This window comes from Procambarus clarkii, chromosome 69 (assembly GCF_040958095.1).
Source record: "Procambarus clarkii isolate CNS0578487 chromosome 69, FALCON_Pclarkii_2.0, whole genome shotgun sequence".
NCBI lineage: Eukaryota > Metazoa > Arthropoda > Malacostraca > Decapoda > Cambaridae > Procambarus > Procambarus clarkii.
Window position 1 is genome coordinate 12,220,119 of NC_091218.1, and position 12,005 is coordinate 12,232,123.

The following is a 12,005-nucleotide window of genomic DNA, read 5'->3' on the forward strand; positions in this document are numbered from 1 at the left end:
TGGCAGGGGACCAACAACGGTGGGTGGCAGGGGACCAACAACGGTGGGTGGCAGGGGACCAACAACGGTGGGTGGCAGGGGACCAACAACGGTGGGTGGCAGGGGACCAACAACGGTGGGTGGCAGGGGACCAACAACGGTGGGTGGCAGGGGTCAACAACGGTGGGTGGCAGGGGGTCAACAACGGTGGGTGGCAGGGGACCAACAACGGTGGGTGGCAGGGGTCAACAATGGTGAGTGGCAGGGGTCAACAACGGTGGGAGGCAGGGGACCAACAACGGTGGGTGGCAGGGGACCAACAACGGTGGGTGGCAGGGGACCAACAACGGTGGGTGGCAGGGGACCAACAACGGTGGGTGGCAGGGGACCAACAACGGTGGGAGGCAGCGGACCAACAACGGTGGGTGGCAGGGGACCAACAACGGTGGGAGGCAGGGGACCAACAACGGTGGGAGGCAGCGGACCAACAACGGTGGGTGGCAGGGGACCAACAACGGTGGGTGGCAGGGGACCAACAACGGTGGGTGGCAGGGGTCAACAACGGTGGGTGGCAGGGGACCAACAACGGTGGGAGGCAGGGGACCAACAACGGTGGGTGGCAGGGGTCAACAACGGTGGGTGGCAGGGGACCAACAACGGTGGGTGGCAGGGGACCAACAACGGTGGGTGGCAGGGGACCAACAACGGTGGGTGGCAGGGGACCAACAACGGTGGGAGGCAGGGGACCAACAACGGTGGGAGGCAGGGGACCAACAACGGTGGGAGGCAGCGGACCAACAACGGTGGGTGGCAGGGGACCAACAACGGTGGGTGGCAGGGGTCAACAACAGTGGGTGGCAGGGGGTCAACAACGGTGGGTGGCAGGGGACCAATAACGGTGGGTGGCAGGGGTCAACAATGGTGAGTGGCAGGGGTCAACAACGGTGGGAGGCAGGGGACCAACAACGGTGGGTGGCAGGGGACCAACAACGGTGGGTGGCTGGGGACCAACAACGGTGGGTGGCAGGGGACCAACAACGGTGGGTGGCAGGGGACCAACAACGGTGGGTGGCAGGGGACCAACAACGGTGGGTGGCAGGGGACCAACAACGGTGGGAGGCAGCGGACCAACAACGGTGGGTGGCAGGGGACCAACAACGGTGGGAGGCAGGGGACCAACAACGGTGGGAGGCAGCGGACCAACAACGGTGGGTGGCAGGGGACCAACAACGGTGGGTGGCAGGGGACCAACAACGGTGGGTGGCAGGGGTCAACAACGGTGGGTGGCAGGGGACCAACAACGGTGGGAGGCAGGGGACCAACAACGGTGGGTGGCAGGGGACCAACAACGGTGGGTGGCAGGGGACCAACAACGGTGGGTGGCAGGGGACCAACAACGGTGGGTGGCAGGGGACCAACAACGGTGGGTGGCAGGGGACCAACAACGGTGGGAGGCAGGGGACCAACAACGGTGGGAGGCAGGGGACCAACAACGGTGGGAGGCAGCGGACCAACAACGGTGGGTGGCAGGGGACCAACAACGGTGGGTGGCAGGGGTCAACAATGGTGAGTGGCAGGGGTCAACAACGGTGGGAGGCAGGGGACCAACAACGGTGGGAGGCAGGGGACCAACAACGGTGGGTGGCAGGGGACCAACAACGGTGGGTGGCAGGGGACCAACAACGGTGGGTGGCAGGGGACCAACAACGGTGGGTGGCAGGGGACCAACAACGGTGGGTGGCAGGGGACCAACAACGGTGGGTGGCAGGGGACCAACAACGGTGGGTGGCAGGGGACCAACAACGGTGGGTGGCAGGGGACCAACAACGGTGGGAGGCAGCGGACCAACAACGGTGGGTGGCAGGGGACCAACAACGGTGGGAGGCAGGGGACCAACAACGGTGGGAGGCAGCGGACCAACAACGGTGGGTGGCAGGGGACCAACAACGGTGGGTGGCAGGGGACCAACAACGGTGGGTGGCAGGGGTCAACAACGGTGGGTGGCAGGGGACCAACAACGGTGGGAGGCAGGGGACCAACAACGGTGGGTGGCAGGGGTCAACAACGGTGGGTGGCTTGGGACCAACAACGGTGGGTGGCTTGGGACCAACAACGGTGGGTGGCAGGGGACCAACAACGGTGGGTGGCAGGGGACCAACAACGGTGGGTGGCAGGGGACCAACAACGGTGGGAGGCAGGGGACCAACAACGGTGGGTGGCAGGGGACCAACAACGGTGGGTGGCAGGGGACCAACAACGGTGGGTGGCAGGGGTCAACAACGGTGGGTGGCAGGGGTCAACAACGCAGGCTGGCCTTATTGTCACATAACTGTCAGAATTTAATTAAATACCACATACTAGGCTTTATTGCGGTTATTATTTTTCCCATTTTCTTCCACATGATATCCTAAGAACTTTTATATATATATAATATAACAATTCTGGTTGTTTTACTGAAGGTGTAAAGTTACTTTATAACTTCAAAAGTTACTACACTTAATGTTACTTATGTGGGGTTAAGTTACTACATAAATATATATTGGATGGTTAAATTGATCTATCTTAATGCAATATTAAGATGGATCAAAGTTTGAGTAATAAAATGCAGCCAATATCTGGATTTTGTCCGGGCGAAACGATATCATTCGATTGTCAAAAAAAAAATCTACGGGAAGCAGCCCGTAACAACTGTCTAACTACCAGGTGCTTATTTACTGCACCTGGGAGTTACTGCACCTCCCACCTGCATATTTATTGCATACTCCAGGATTGGTCTGACATAGGTGGTATACAAAGTTCTGAATGATTCTTTACACAAGTTTGTAAATGCCGTTCTTATATTAGCCAACCTGGCATATGCCGCTGATGTTATCCTCTTGTTATGGGCTTTAGGGGACAGGTCTGGCATGATATCAACCCCCCAGATCTTTCTCTCTCTCTGACTCTTGAAGATTTTCATCTCCCAAATGATACCTTGTATCTGGTCTCATGCTCCCTACACCTATCTTCATTACATAACTTTTGCTTGGGTTAAACTCTAACAAGCATTTGTTCGACCATTCCTTCACTTTGTCTAAGTCTTCTTGAGGCTTCAAGCAGTCTTCCTCTGTCTTAATCCTTCTCATAATTTTGGCATCGTCAGTAAACATTGAGAGAAATGAGTATATCCTCCGGGAGATCATTTACGTATATCAGAAACAGGATAGGACCGAGTACAGAGCCCTGTGGGACTCCACTGCTGACTTTACGCCAATGTGAGGTCTCGCCCCCCCTTACTGTAACACTCTGCTTCCTATTGCTTAGGTACTCCCATCTCCACTGGAGCACCTTACCCGTTACTCCTGTATGTCTCTCCAGCTAATGTACCAGCCTCTTATGGGGTACTGTGTCAAAGGCTTTCCGACAATCCAAGAAAATGCAGTCTGCCCATCCTTCTCTTTCTTGCTTAATCTTTGTCACCTGGTCGTAGAATTCAGTTAAGCCAGTAAGGCAAGATTTACCCTCCCTGAACCCGTGTTGATGGGTTGTCACGAAGTCTCTTCTCTCCAGATGTGTTACTAGGTTTTTTCTCACGATCTTCTCCATCACCTTGCATGGTATACAAGTCAAGGACACTGGCCTGTAGTTCAATGCCTCTTGCCTGTCGCCCTTTTTGTATATTGGGACCACATTCGCCGTCTTCCATATTTCTGGTAGGTCTCCCGTCTCCAGTGACCTACTATACACTATGGAGAGTGGCAAGCAAAGTGCCTCTGCACACTCTTTCAATACCTATGGTGAGATCCCGTCTGGACCAACAGCCTTTCTAACATCCAGATCCAACAGGTGTCTCTTGACCTCATCTCTCGTTATTTCGAACCCTTCCAAGGCCACCTGGTTTACTGGCCCCTCTCCTAGCACAGTGACCTCACCTTGTTCTATTCTGAAGACCTCTTGGAACCTCTTGTTGATTTCCTCACACACCTCTTTGTCATTCTCTGTATACCTGTCATTGCCTGTTCTACGTTTCATTACCTGTTCTTTCACCGTTGTTTTCCTCCTGATGTGACTGTGGAGTAGCTTTGGTTTGGTCTTGGCTTTGCTTGCTATATCATTTTCATAGTTTTTCTCTGCTTCTCTTCTCACACTAACATACTCATTCCTGATTCTCTGGTATCTCTCTCTGCTTTCTGGTGTTCTGTTATTTCGGAAGTTCCTCCACCCCCTTTTGTTTCCGTTTCTTTGCTTCCACACATGCCCATTATACCATGGATTCTTCTTTTGCTTCTCGGATTTTTCCTTTTGGGCCGGGATAAGCCTGTTTACTACCTCCAAACACTTTTGAGAGACAGTCCATCATGTCTTGTACAGATTTAGCTCTGAGGTCTGTGTCCCATGGTCTATCCCTTAGGAAACTTCTGATCTCATAATTCCCATTTCGGTTGCCAGCCTTTTGTTTCCTAGTTCTTTTATTGGGAAAATAAATCCTAGCTTTACCAGGTACTCAAAGATCAATACACTGTGATCACTCATTCCCAAGGGTGCTTCCATCTTAACTTCCCTTCTATCCGACTCATTTAGGGTAAATATCAGATCAAGCAAGGCTGGTTCATCTTCCCCTCTCATTCTTGTTGGTTCCTTGATGTGTTGGCTTAGAAAGTTTCTTGTTGCCACGTCCAGCAGCTTAGCTCTCCAAGTGTCTGGTCCTCCATGCGGGTCTCTGTTCTCTTAATCTATCTTCCTGTGAATGAAGTCTTCCATGATTAGTAGTAGAGATCCATTCCTGCTAGCGACAGAAACTGCTCTCTGTTATGTTAATGGTGGCCATGTTGTTTCTATCATATTCCTATCTTGGTCTTCTGTCGTTTGGTGGCGGGTTATATATGACAACTATAATTTTTTGTCCTCCAATTACTATGGTACCTGTTATGTAGTCACTGAAACCTTCACAGCCCTGAATAACCATCTCCTCAAAACTGCAGCCTTTTCTTACCAGCAGAGCTACACCAGCAACTCCTATTCCTTCTCTCTCTCTTTCCTCACAACACAGTAGTCCTGTGGGAACACTGCATTTGTTGTGGTTTTCGTTAGCTTTGTTTCTGTGAGTGCTATTATGTCTGGGTTTTCTTCTAGTAAGCTTTCTCCAAGTTCATTTGTTTTATTTGTAATCCCATCTATGTTAGTGTACATTGCCTTGAGGCTCACTTTCTTCTGTCCCTTCTCATGTCCCCTTCTTGGCGAGCGTTCTCCTGATGGGGGAAGCTGTTCCATGGGTGTGAGGATTTGTGAGATGGATAACAGGGTCTCGGAGGATACTGGAGTGAGGGAGGGTGGGGGTCAAGTGAATAGGGGGACAGGGAGGGTATGCAAGGGGTAGAAACAGCCTAAGCTACTCTATTCATTTGAGATGTATTTTTTCTTGTCTCAATAAACATACTCGAACTGAACTTGAACTTGAGGATATGGGATGAAGGGGTAGGAGGGACATGGTGGGAGTGGGGAGAGGTAGCAGGATGGGTAAGGGGTGAGGGGGAGGGGAGGAGGGTTGGCTGAGCACTTGAATGGGGTCAGGGAGCGTTCAAGGTAGGGTGGGGTTTCTATGCAGAGGAGGGTGGTGGACTTGCCCTTCCCTCTGGTGTTACTGGTTTGCTGGTTGTGGGTTCCCCCCTCACCTCTGGAGAATTTGTGTTCGGGGGGCTATGATTTCCTGGTTTTCTTTCATCCTGCACGTCTTCCTTGCTTCTGCCGCTATGGCTCTCTCCTCCCTCGCCATTTGCCTCTAGAGGAATACTTATTTTAATTCTCCCACATATTGCAGGTGGCTCTTCCTTGCTAGAATATTTTCCTTTGTGGTCTCGTTTGCAAACACTATCTTTATCATGCAGTCTCTGTTCTTATTGTACCACCCTAATCAGAAAACCTTCTCAATGTTATGTTCAGTCCCGTCCATCTCTAGCCCCTTTAGTATTTCATTCAATGCCACTCTGGCCTCATCATTTCATTCTGTCCTACTGGAGCCTTCCTGCTCTCTAATACCCACAGCTATCAATGATCTTTCTCTTTCCAGCAGCTGACTAGCAGATCTTGCTGCTTCCTGTGAGGTAGCTGATTTCATGGATACCTCTATCACTGTGGACATTGCTTCAGAGTTCTTTTTCAGCATTTCTGCAAATGTTGCTTGTATTCCCTTCCAATGTACCATTTCCATCTTCTCTTTGGATGATTATCTGAGTCTCAGCCTCGGTATTGTTCTCTGTGAGGGTTTTATTCTCCTCCTTTGCTGCTGCCAGCTTGCTTTGTAGGTTGCTTATTGTATTCTTCATTTCCTACATCTCCCTCCTCATATCCTCCAAAACCGGGGCAAAATCTTTCTCCCATTTTCCTGCTATGTTGTGATACGGTATGCCAGGAGGGGGGGGGGGGGCATGCAGGGAGGGAGGGAGGGAGGGAGAGAGGGTGAGAGAGAGAGTACTCACCTATTTGTGTTTGTGGGGGGTTGAGCTCTGGCTCTTTGGTCCCGCCTCTCAACCGTCAAACAATTGATGTAGAGATTGCAGAGCCTACTGGGCTCTATCATATCTACACTAAAAACTGTGTATGGAGTCAGCCTCCACCACATCACTGCCTAATGTATTCCACCTGTTAACTACTCTCCCACTGAAAGTTCTTTCTAACGTCCCTGTGGCTCATGTGGGTACTCAGTTTCCACCTGTCCCCCTTGTTTGCGTACCACCCGTGTTAAACAGTTTATCCTTATCTAATCAATTCGTGCCGATTCTCCTGAGAATTTTGTAGGTAGTGATCATGTCTCCCATTACTCTTCTGTCTTCCAGTGTCGTAAGGTGCATTTCCCGCAGCCTTTCCCCGTAACTCATGCCTCTTAGTTCTGGGACTAACCTAGTGGCATACCTCTGAACTTTTTCCAGTTTCGTCTTGTGCTTGACTAGGTACGGGCTCCATGCTGGGGCTGCATACTCTAGGATTGGTCTTACATATGTGGGAGTGTGTGTGTGTGTGTACTCACCTAGTTGTACACACCTAGTTGTGCTTGTGGGGGTTTAGCTCTGGCTCTTAGGTCCCGCCTCTCAACCGTCAATCAATAGGTATACAGGTTCCTGAGCCTATTGGGCTCTATCATATCTACACTTGAAACTGTGTATGGAGTCAGCCTCCACCACACCACTGCCTAATGCATTCCATGTGTGTGTGTGTGTGTGTGTGTACTCACCTATTTGTGCTTGCCGGGGTTGAGGTTTGGCTCTTTGGTCCCGCCTCTCAACTGTCAATCAACTGGGCGAGTGTGTGTGTGTGCGTGCGCGCGCGTGTGGGAGAAATATAAGGAGTGTGTACAGCAGCTGGGGAGGGAATATTGGAGCAGCATCTGGGCAAGTATGACCAAGGGATACCTTTGAAGCGCCCACAGAGCCGAGGTGTGTGTGTGTGAAGCAAGTAATTCAATATTCCCTCGCAGGTTACAGCCACGCAGGAAGCTCCCCAAATCCGCTCCGAGAGCAGCCTTACACCTGTTTTGTATTGCCACTACGCGCCCACAGCTGAACCGTTCTCTCAGACTGTAGTGACTAGCAATCGTCCACACAGGCTGGACAGCTAATGTGTGGCTCTGTTATCATGAGGTAACTTGCCCTCATGAATGTACGTGTACTTTGTCACACACACACACACACACACACACACACACACACACACACACACACACACAGATTCGAACGATAGATTCGTTCCTCTCAATGTTTGCCGACGATGCAAGAATTATGAGGAGGATTGAAACAGAGGATGATAGTAGGAGGCTACTAGATGACCTAGATAGACTGAGTGAATGGTCCAACAAATGGCTGTTGAAGTTCAACCCGAGTAAATGCAAAGTAATGAAACTAGGCAGTGGAAACAGGAGGCCAGACACAGGATACAGAATAGGAGATGAAGTACTTAATGAAACAGACAGAGAGAAAGATCTAGGAGTTGATATCACACCAAACCTGTCTCCTGAAGCCCATATAAAGAGAATAACGTCTGCGGCATATGCGAGGCTGGCTAACATCAGAACGGCGTTCAGGAACCTGTGTAAGGAATCATTCAGAATCTTGTACACAACATATGTAAGACCAATCCTGGAGTATGCGGCCCCAGCATGGAGCCCGTACCTTGTCAAGCACAAGACGAAGCTGGAAAAAGTCCAAAAGTATGCTACTAGACTAGTCCCAGAACTAAGAGGCATGAGTTATGAGGATAGGCTGCGGGAAATGCACCTTACGACACTGGAAGACAGAAGAGTAAGGGGGGACATGATCACAACCCATAAAATCCTCAGGGGAATCGACCGGGTATACAAGGATGAACTATTCAACACTGGAGGGACGCGAACAAGGGGACACAGGTGGAAGCTGAGTACCCACATGAGCCACAGAGACGTGAGAAGGAACTTTTTCAGTGTCAGAGTAGTTAACAGATGGAATGCATTAGGCAGTAATGTGGTGGAGGCTGACTCCATACACAGTTTCAAATGTAGATATGATAGAGCCCAGTAGGCTCAGGAATCTGTACACCAGTTGATTGACGGTTGAGAGGCGGGACCAAAGAGCCAGAGCTCAACCCCCGCAAGCACAATAGGCGAGTACAATTAGGTGAGTACACACACACACACGCACGCACACGCACACCTGTACACGCAAAAGTAATGGAAATGGGACTAGGTGACAGGCAACTGAAGGGTTAGTACACCAGTTCTGATCAGGCCTCCTGGTTCAGCCCGTCCTCATAAACAAAGGCCAAAGACCATTCCATGCACCCGCCAAACCCCCTGTTAATGAAAGAAAAACGGTTTTAACACGACTCACAACTGATGACGTCCGAACACTTCCGGAACAAGTGCTTCGCTGACGACTTGTGTTCGAACCACAACGCTATAAATGCTTCACCCACGTACTACAAATAGAAATTATCACAAACAGAACCTAAACACCTAACCTAACCCGTGCCTTAATATGTACAATATGATAATATAAAATTATATTAATTTATATTTTGCGAAAATTCCAGTTTTGAATGAACAGCATGTTCAAATTCATGAATGCGTCATTAGGGTCGACCGCTGGATGGAATGGACTTGGTATGAGGACGGGTTGCTGGTTGATGGTCTGGTCAACCAGGCTGTTGGACGCGGCTGCTCGCTACCTGACGTAAGAATCACGGCCTTGTTGAGCAGTTATCCTTAGACGGTACTTATTAAATTGTCACTCAGTAACAGTTGGGCTGAGAGGCAGTCCTCAAGGGACAGTCCTCCAGGGACAGTCCTCCAAGGGGGACAGTCCTCCAGAGGTAGTCCTCCAGGGGCAGTCCTCCAAGGGGGACAGTCCTCCAGAGGTAGTCCTTCAGAGGTAGTCCTTCAGAGGTAGTCCTCCAGGGACAATCCTCCAGGGGCAGTCCTCCAGAGGTAGTCCTCCAGGGGCAGTCCTCCAGAGGTAGTCCTCCAGGTGCAGTCCTCCAGAGGCAGTCCTCCAGGGACAGTCCTCCATGTGCAGTCCTCCAGGTGCAGTCTTCCAGGGGGGACAGTCCTCCAGGTGCAGTCCTCCAGGGGGGGACAGTCCTCCAGGGGGGGACAGTCCTCCAGGGGGGGACAGTCCTCCAGGGGGGGACAGTCCTCCAGGGGGGGACAGTCCTCCAGGGGGGGACAGTCCTCCAGGGGGGGACAGTCCTCCAGGGGGGGACAGTCCTCCAGGGGGGGACAGTCCTCCAGGGGGAGACAGTCCTCCAGGGGGGGACAGTCCTCCAGGGGGGGACAGTCCTCCAGGGGGGGACAGTCCTCCAGGGGGGGACAGTCCTCCAGGGGGGGACAGTCCTCCAGGGGGGGGACAGTCCTCCAGGGGGGGGGACAGTCCTCCAGGGGGGGACAGTCCTCCAGGGGGGGACAGTCCTCCAGGGGGGGGACAGTCCTCCAGGGGGGGGACAGTCCTCCAGGGGGGGGACAGTCCTCCAGGGGGGGGACAGTCCTCCAGGGGGGGGACAGTCCTCCAGGGGGGGAACAGTCCTCCAGGGGGGGAACAGTCCTCCAGGGGGGGAACAGTCCTCCAGGGGGGGAACAGTCCTCCAGGGGGGGAACAGTCCTCCAGGGGGGGAACAGTCCTCCAGGGGGGGAACAGTCCTCCAGGGGGGAACAGTCCTCCAGGGGGGGAACAGTCCTCCAGGGGGGGAACAGTCCTCCAGGGAGGGAACAGTCCTCCAGGGGGGGAACAGTCCTCCAGGGGGGGAACAGTCCTCCAGGGGGGGAACAGTCCTCCAGGGGGGGAACAGTCCTCCAGGGGGGAACAGTCCTCCAGGGGGGAACAGTCCTCCAGGGGGGAACAGTCCTCCAGGGGGGAACAGTCCTCCAGGGGGGGACAGTCCTCCAGGGGGGGGGACAGTCCTCCAGGGGGGGGGACAGTCCTCCAGGGGGGGGGACAGTCCTCCAGGGGGGGGGGACAGTCCTCCAGGGGGGGGGGGACAGTCCTCCAGGGGGGGGGGGACAGTCCTCCAGGGGGGGGGACAGTCCTCCAGGGGGGGGACAGTCCTCCAGGGGGGGACAGTCCTCCAGGGGGGACAGTCCTCCAGGGGGGGACAGTCCTCCAGGGGGGGACAGTCCTCCAGGGGGGGACAGTCCTCCAGGGGGGGACAGTCCTCCAGGGGGGGACAGTCCTCCAGGGGGGGACAGTCCTCCAGGGGGGACAGTCCTCCAGGGGGGGACAGTCCTCCAGGGGTCAGTCAGGCATATTGGGTTCTCCACTTCTGGTTCACTCTGCTCCTCTGCAGAATTTAATCAGTGTTAAGGGTCATGTAAAGTTGTGTTCGTAACGACGGTGAGAAGGTCAATGCTAATTGCCAAGTCTTAAGTGTGTGAATAATGTCCAGATAAGTTAGAGGTATTATTTGACCAGACCACACACTAGAAGTTGAAGGGACGACGACGTTTCAGTCCGTCCTGGACCATTCTCAAGTCGATTCTCACAATCGACTTGAGAATGGTCCAGGACGGACCGAAACGTCGTCGTCCCTTCAACTTCTAGTGTGTGGTCTGGTCAACATACTTCAGCCACGTTATTGTGACTCATCGCCTGCACTTAGAGGTATTATGTTATGTTAATGTTGAGTGTTATGGGAAGTTATCATCAACGTGACAACTGTGGTTGATGACACAGTTCCATTTCCCGTCTAAAAATATATTTTAAATGGATGGTGGCAGCTGCACCCTCTTCTCCATCTCTCCCACTAATCCTTTCCTTTCATCCTTAATACGCTCCTATAAACCTTCCCTTTCATCGCTAAGTCTTTCTCATCTTTACCTTTCCATTAAATATCTTACCCCCCCCCCCCCTCCCTCACTCTCTTCCTGACCCTTTCCAAGTGCTATATAGTCGTAATGGCTTGGTGCTTTCCTCCTGATAGTTCCCTTCCCTTTTTCCCCCCTCTCCCCTACCCTTCCTTCCATCCATTAGTTCCATGTTATCTATTAATCCCCCCCCCCCCCCTTCCGTTACACTGGCTGACGGAGGTGTTAAACAGCGCTTAATCCGGATTGTGGTAATTGACGCAGCTCAGTCCCACGTGTCCTTAGCCTATCACAGGTTTTAACAGGTTTAATACTCGTGTTTTGGAGAGTTTTCATGTATGATGGTAATGACTTTACTTGGGAAAAGATTTTCGCGTTTGGGCAATCTGTAGAGTTTCAGCAACGTTGACCAGGACTTGAGTGTGGAGTGAGATTCCCGATAGTGAGAAATATTTGGCTATCTGGTTATTAATTCATTTGACTTAGCTTGTGGAGGTGAGAAAAAAGTTACCTATGTTACATTGTACTTTTTAAGGTAAGTTATTATAAAACCAAAAAAACGGCCAATCTACTCATGAAAAACTCTCCAGATACCAAGCAGAACGCCTTAAAGGAGATCAACGTCGTCTATGCCTTTAAATGCCCACTTGGGGACTGTAAGCCCCAAAGAACTCAGTATATAGGCAAGACAACAACGTCTCTTTCCAGGCGATTAACAATGCATAAG